The 8,264-nt window shown below is 40.4% G+C and overlaps 1 pseudogene; it reads right to left on the bottom strand.

Moving 5' to 3' along the window:
• Nucleotides 1-1,334: 1,334 nt before the first annotated feature.
• The window catches only part of LOC108246225, a 14,026-nt pseudogene continuing 7,096 nt past the window's right edge, over nt 1,335-8,264 (bottom strand).

The raw sequence follows: 8,264 nt of genomic DNA, 5'->3' as shown, positions 1-8,264 counted from the left end.
AATCATCAAAATTAAACGAAATAAACATTTGAAATATATGAGTTTGTATGTAATGTATGAATATAATATACAAGTTTCACTTTTTAAATGGAATTACTGAAATCAATCTACTTTTTCATGATATTCTAATTTTATGACCAGCACCTGTATGTCTGAGAAAGAAGGACACATAAAGCATGACAGATTAGGTGACAGCAGGGTGACGCCCAAGGATCTGGCAATGTTTCAATGAGAAATTACCTTCAAAGTTGTTGTTCTTTCAGCTGCTCCCTTTTTCAGGGTTGGCACAGTGAGCAAACGCACAAAAGATTTGGCATTTGTTTTCCATTAGATGCCCTTCCTACCTCAACCTGCGCCTAAATCAGCAGCCTCAGGATTACAAGACTGACCACAGAGCTACTGCAGCTCGAGAAACTACCTTCAAAGTCAGTAATAAAAAAAATAAAAAAAACTGTCACAACGTATGATGCTTGTATGTGCCAAAGGTGTCTGGAAATCTTTTCTCAGTGAGAGCTACAACAAGAAAAGGAAATGCGGTGCAGTTCACAAAGTCTTGTTGTTGCATACCATGTGGTAAAGATGAAACTCTTGAAGGAATGGGAACACAAAGATCTGATGGTCTGTATCAGCTAGATGTTAAAGGAGCTTCATCTGTCTGTCAAAGGGCATTAAGTGCATCAGTAACAGTTAGTCTATGGCACCAGCGCCTAGGTCACACCACCAATTTAAAAGGAGTAGAAGATCTGGTAAACAGAGTGAGCTTCAAAAACACATCAGAAAAATAAATAAGGAGCAGAAAAAGACAGACGCAAAAACTGAATCCTTTTTGTGGACTAATGATGAAGTGGAACTTCTCCTTTGTGTCACATTAAACTACGGTTGACTAAGACGTGTGTCTGTCCAAATATGGGGACATAATGGACATAATGTTTTAAGGACACTATCAACTGAAGGACTGCTGGAGAGAAGGGCTTTCCTCACGATTTTCAAATGTTAATCTAAATTTTTTATACACAAGTGTTAGTTTTATAAATCTATTCCTGATGTATATTATGCATCTTTTTCTGCAGAGTTTTTGTGTGTGTGTGTGTCATTGACAATCAGTAAAAATGATTATTTGTTTGCGTAGCCACAATAGTAGTCCTCTAATGAAGTTCCTGTGTGGATGGGTCAGAGTCTCTCTCCATCCAAGCTGCTGCTTCAGCCCAAACTGGATGATCAGGAAACAAATCAGCCTCTCAGAGCAAACATACCACCATGTTCAGGGTCAGTTTCAGGAAGATCACAACTTTTTACTGCAGAGGTAAGAAGAAAGAACAAAAGTGACAAATTCCTGAGTTTCTTTCTGTAACTTTATTTGTTGAATCTGTATTTTGAACAGAAAAAGCATTAAATGATGTGTGGAACACGTCTTTTCATGTGAAAATGCAAAGAGGTTAAAGCAGAAAGTCTGAGTTAACAAAGTAACCTCAGAACCACCATTATAGTACCTGTTATTTCTCAGAGGAGTTTAAGGTTCTGTCAAGTCAAACTAAGAGGCAAAAGCCCAGCTTTGTTGAGCTTACTTTGTAGGAAACCTCTCAGTTCTCTGGACATCAACAGAAGAGCCCAACAAGCTGCTGACGGATCTGATTGGCTGACTTTTGCAAAGCTGTTCCTGTCCTCCTCTCATAGAATAATTCAGAAACAGGAACAGCTTTACAGGAAATGCTGGATCTTTGATTTGATATTAACTGCTGAAAGCAACCTGGACCCACTCCAACCTTCTACTGACCTCAGTATCTGCAGTTCGTAATCTGGAATCTCCAGAAAGCCACACAGCTGTTGAACATGTGAATCCTGCAGGTTGTTCCAACCTAGGTCCAGTTCTATCAGATGGGAGGATATGGAGTCCAGAGCCGAGACCAGGGAAGAATAGCTGACCTCTGACAAACTACAGGAGTCAAATCTGAACAAAGAGTAAAACGTGAATTCAGAAACCAGAACAAGACTTTCAAATACTCTAAACTCAGAAAAACATTTATCCAACAGAAAACCGTTTAACATGTTTGAAACTATTTTAATTAGTAACATTTAATCAACAATAAGTCAGTGTTAACAGCTCTGCTTTTAATGTAAAAGTCACAACTTCAACCCTGAGGTGAAAATCATGTTTGTCGGAGTTTCCAAAGAAGTGACCCAATGTTTGATTAACCTTGGTTGATAAAAGCACAGAAGAAGAAAACAGGCTTTCTAATGAAAATCCTCAGTGTGGATCATTATAATATCATCCTCATGATTTCACTTTAGTGTTCACTTTATGTTAAAGTCAGCTCACAACTAAAGGTCTAACCTCCACAACATGCGTTTACAGTCTGGACTCCCCGTAAAGCCCCACCACTGCTCTCTTTCTGAATTCTGCTGTCCGTTCCCACTCAGGTCAAGGTACCTCAGGTGGGAGGGGTTTGATTTTAGAGCTGAGACCAGAGAAGCACAGCTGATCTCTGACAATCTGCAGAACCTCAATCTGAATAAATAAAACGTGTTAGAGAACAAAACAAGACAAAAACACTGATTCAACTAAAAGGCATTTGCCACGTTTCAAACTTTTTGAATTATTAAAGTTTAATTAGTAATAAGCAATGACTGTTTGCAGCTCATGTCCCATTTAAGCTGAGCACACAGAAAGAGAAAAGTGAAATTACATTTTTTGTACTATTACATGCATTACATGTAACTCAGATTTCTGATTCAAATCTTGAAACAATATTCAAGAAAGAATTTACAGACATTTCTACCTTGAATATGAGAGCGAGCTAAATTTTTTTACATTTTGTACAATACTGTCCCCAATTGGCTATGGTGTCAAATGATTTAATGCTGTGTTTAATTTCTCTCTGAACCAGGCACAGCTGAGTACAGGCTGCACAATCCACCTGCTGTGGATTATTCTTCTGCACTGTTGCCTTGGATATGATTTGATTACAAATTTAGTTTGTTTTGTTATGTTATTGTATTTGCAACAGTAAATAAATTCTCCACATTAATCCTTATGTGGGCCTGGAGTAATTTCAAAACAACATATCATGGATGAAACATTTTGCTGCAGATGGAAACTAAAATAACAAAACAGAATCAAGAAAACAAAACAAAAAAAACAACAACATTAACTCAAAATACAAAAGTACTCAAACTTCAAGCAACCAACAAAAAAAAAGAAAAAGAAATTAAAATATTTAAGTAAATAAAAATGAAAGTAAAAACAATTATGATGACAGAAATACAAACCTCAAAAAAATGTTTGCTGATAATTAAATAAATAGTTTAAACAGTTTGATTGTATATCTGTCTGAGCAGAACAAAAACATGGAGTCTAACCTCAGTGTCTGCCGTCTACAGTCTGGGCTCTCCAGAAAACCACACAGCTGCTGCACCCCTGGATCCTGCAGGTTGTTGTAACTCAGGTCCAGTTCTGTCAGATGGGAGGGGTTGGAGCTGAGCCCAGAGACGAACAGCTGATCTCTGACAACCTGCAGTGCCTTAAACTGAATAAAGAATAAAGTATAAATAAAGGAAAACCCGTGGGTTTAGAAAACAAAACAGGGCTTTTAGAGTCTGAACTCTAAAAAAAAAAACCATTGATACAACTACTGTTTACTATGTCTCAAATTGTCTTAACAGAAAAATTTTATTAAAAATAAAGAATAACTGTTAGCAGCTCTTGTTCCATCTGTCATGAGCTGAACTGAGTTTGCTCAGTGTTTTTCTTTGTGTTTCTTATAAGAAGATCCAGCTGCAAACACAGAAAGAGAAAAAAAATGAATTTATTTCAGGGGTCAAATTATTACCAATTAAAATCATTGTCAATAAAATGTAAAATGTACTGTACTATATGTTATTCTAAATTTAATATATGTTTGTAATCAATTTGCAAAAACAAATCCTTCAAATTCTACAAGAGGTTACAACATTCTGGAATGTCTTCAAAGATCTTTTTTCCAACTCGTTGAAAATGACTCAGGAACACAATGGTTTGATCACTTTGATAGCTGATTCATCTGAGCAGAACCAGGATATGAAGTCTGACCTCAGAGTCTGCAGTCTACAGTCTGAGCTCTGCAGAAAACCACACAGCTGCTTCACTCCTGAATCCTGCAGCTTGTTGTTTTCACTCAGGTCCAGATGTCTCAGATGGGAGGGGTTGGACTTCAGAGCTGAGTCCAGAGAAGAACAGCTGATCTCTGACAAACTGCAGCTCCACAAACTGAATAAAGAATAAAACATGTAAGTTTAGAAAACAAAACAAGACTTTTAAAAACTCTGAACTCTGAAAAATAACTTTAAGCCTACTTTAAGGATTTTTTTAATTAAAGTGATAACAATAAATAAGTTCGCTGCAGCTCGGTTTTAATAAACATGTCATAACATCAACTCAGAGGTGAAAGTGCACAAAGGTTTTAATAGCTCTTGTTGCGTTGAGATAAAAGCATTTTTTCACAGAATAAAACAACTTAATTCACAGAACAACACCTTTTGGTTTGTGGCATTTATTTAGGTTGTTTAGTTCATGGATGGAGTGTCAGAATTGGTTTGTATGAGGACTCAAAATGCAGATTCTGGTGGCAGGAAGCTCAGAGAAAATTAAAGCGTAATAAAAATGAAAAGGCAGAAAACAAGGCAGAAGAACTGAATACTAAACTAAAGTCAACAGGAAGGAGCAGATGGGTGTACTATAAAGCAAGCTCATCAAAACAGGGTTTTCTTCTGATAGTATGACTTGACGAAGCCTAAAACCCCTCTAAGAAATATCAGATTCTACAACCATCGTTCTGATATTACTTTGTTTACTCAGACTTTCTGCTTTAGTTTCTGTGTGTATTAATTTGATGCTTTTTCTGCCTAAAATACACTGATCTAACAATAAAATTAAAGGACAAAAACATGCTGCTTGCCCCAAAATGTAATTTATGAAAAAGCTTGTTGTAGGCTATTGGAAAATGAAGAATATAAACTAATGATCCGGAAAAGAAAATAAATAAAAATCTCATATGTTTATAGAAAACTGTTATAAATCAGAGTAGATTACCTGCTGTTGTTTAGGTTGAGAGAGTAAATTTTAAATCTTTTAACTCTATACATTTTCTTTATATGCTTTTTTTTTTCTTTCCGGGTCACGGGGAGCTGGTGCCTATCTCCAGCAGTCACTGTGCGAGAGGCGGAGGACACCCTGAACAGATCTCCAGTCCATCACAGGGACACATGGAGACAATCAAGACAAACAACCATTCATGCTCTCACTCACACTTAGGGACAATTTAGAGTTACCAGTGAACCTAACATGCATGTTTTTGGTCTGTGAGAAGAAACTGGAGTACCTGAAGAAAACCTACTTGTGTACAGGGAGAACATGTAAACTCCACACAGAAAGGCCCAAGGTGGGAGGAGAACCTTGTCATATTTACTGGAACCCTCACAGCAACCGTAATGCTGTGAGCCAACAGCTCTAACCCCTGCCCTGCCATGCTACCCCAAATGCAGACAAGATATGAAAAATGAACAGCCCCGTTTCTACTTCTTCCATGGTTCTGATGGTGGCGTGTGTATTGCACAGTCTTTCTTTTTGTTAAGCCTCCTGCAGTCTAACTGCAGATTCTTAGTGTTGCAAAGCAGAAAGATGGATTATGAGAGAAATCAAGTTTCCAAGCCTGTTTTTCAGCTACTTCTTATGAACTACAACCCATCAAGAGTAGGTCCTGTTAGCAGTCCTCCTGCAGTCCCCGAACAGCCTGGACCCCAGGCCGGCTGAGTGACAGTTTGGAGTGAGCATAGTGCTAAGGCTAAGACCCCTGTTTACCACCCCCTTCACAAACCCTCTGCCTGTTTGATGCTTATACCATCATCCTCCTCCCCACCCTTCTCTCCTACCCCACAACACTACACCCAGTTCAGCTTCTCTACCTCACCTCCACCAGATACCTCCTGATTGTGTCTTTCACATCTGAACATGTAAGAAGACAGATGAATTCACTGAACTCCATCAAAGCTGTGCATCCAGGTGGCATCTATCTGAGGGTGCTTAAAACCTGTGCCGCCCCCCCCCAGCTCTGTGGAGTACTTCATCACGTCTCCAGAGGGTCCCTGCAGTGGGAAAGATGTCCTGCCTGGTCCCTGTCTCTAAAACAGTACGCCAGTTAACTGTCCTCTTTTTTTCTCTTCACCATTTACACCACAGACTGTTGTCATCTTCAGAAGTTTTCTGATGACTCTGTAGTAGTTGGTTTCATCAACAAGTGTGATGAGATCAAATACAGGACTGAGGTGGACAACTTTGTCACATGATGTGAGCTCTATAGCTCAATTCGACAAAGAATTAGATTTGGTGTTGAGGGAGGAGGTTGAAAAACTAAACTGAGGTGAAAATCATGTTTGTCGATTTCCAAGTAAATGACACATTCTCTGATTTTTTTGTTCTATTAAATCACAAAAGAAGAAGAGACTTTGTGATGAAAACCCTCAGTGTAGAACAGAATAATATCAGCATTTTGACTCCTCTTCAGCATGACCACAGTGTTCACATCAGGTTCATCTCAGCCACAGCTAAAACATGGAGTCTGACCTCAGAGTCTGCAGTCTACAGTCTGGGGTCTCCAGAAAACCACACAGCTGCTGCACGCCTGGATCCTGTAGGTTGTTCATGCACAGATCCAGTTCTGTCAGATGGGAGGGGTTGGATTTCAGAGCAGAGACCAGAGAAGCACAGCTGATCTCTGACAAACTGCAGCCCTCCAATCTGAATAAAAAACAAAATGTGAGTTCACAAGAGAGAACAACTCTAAAACAAATGTAATCAAACTGAAAAAAAAACATTCAAATATGTTCCAAATTATTTAATAATAATAATAATAATAATAATAATAATAATAATAATAATAATAATAATCAAAAAACAAAATAAAAACGAATCTGAAGACATGTTAAAAGGTCCTAATGGAGCTGCTCCATAAAATTCCAATATCAGCCTTGTAAAAATGTAAGCTCAGAAAAAAATGTATTTATGTTGTTTTATTTTATTTTGTGTAAACTGTATAAGAAGTGGAAAAAAAGACCAAAAAATGTGTTGCGGTCAGTGGCTTTTAATGCTCACCATGCTAACCATACATCTGTCTATCACTCCCTGACAACAGTCTTTAGAGAGGCAGAAGGAAAAAAGAAGTCAGCCTCACTGAAACAGTGGATGTGCAAAAACTAAACATCCTATATTTAAAATGGTTGCACAGTGAGCACAAGGAAGCTAATGGTCATACATGTGATGCGTTTCATGTAGCAATAATGAAAAAAAGACCCTTTACCTGTAGTTTTGAAGAAAATATTTTGAGCTATAATATAATTGACCTCTCCCTGGGCTGCCACCTTATCGTGGTGGAGGGGTTTGAGTGTCCCAATGATCCTAGGAGCTATGCTGACAGGGGCTTAATGCCCCTAGTAGGGTCACCGAAGGCAGACAGGTCCTAGGTGAGGGGCCCGACGAAGTGCAGCCCAAAGACCCCTTATGATGAGTAAGATTATTGGACACAGTGTTCCCTCACCCGGACGCGGGTCACCGGGGCCCCACTCTGGAGCCAGGCCTGGAGGTGGGGCACGTTGGCGAGCGCCTGGTGGCTGGGCTTTTACCCATGGAGCCAGGCCGGGCACAGCCCGAAGAGGATACGTGGGTCCCCCTTCCCATGGGCTCACCACCTATGGTAGGGGCCAAAGGGGTCGCGTGCAATGTGAGATGGGTGGTGGCCGAAGGCGGGGACCTTGGCGGTCTGATCCTCGGCTACAGAAGCTGGCTCTAGGGACGTGGAATGTCACCTCTCTGGTGGGGAAGGAGCCTGAGCTGGTGTGTGAGGTTGAGAGGTTCCGGCTAGAAATAGTCAGGCTCACCTCAACGCACAGCTCTGGCTCTGGAACCAGTCTCCTTGAGAGGGGTTGGACACTCTTCCACTCTGGAGTTGTACCCGATGAGAGGCGCTGAGCAAGAGTGGGCATACTTGTTGCCCCCCATCTTGGTGCCTGTACGTTGGGGTTTACCCCAGTGAACGAGAGGGTAGCCTCCCTCCGCCTACGTGGACGGGTCCTGACTGTTGTCTGCGTTTATGCGCCGAACAGCAGTTCAGATTACCCACCCTTTTTGGAGTCCTTGGAAGGGTTACTGGAGGGTGTCCCTCCTGGGGACTCCCTTGTTCTGCTGGGGGACTTCAACGCTCACGTGGGCAATGACAGTGAGACCTGGAGGGGTGTGG

Source organism: Kryptolebias marmoratus, linkage group LG22 (assembly GCF_001649575.2).
Source record: "Kryptolebias marmoratus isolate JLee-2015 linkage group LG22, ASM164957v2, whole genome shotgun sequence".
Taxonomy (NCBI): domain Eukaryota; kingdom Metazoa; phylum Chordata; class Actinopteri; order Cyprinodontiformes; family Rivulidae; genus Kryptolebias; species Kryptolebias marmoratus.
The sequence above is the reverse complement of the archived record's forward strand: the minus strand, read 5'-3'. Positions and strand labels throughout refer to the sequence as shown.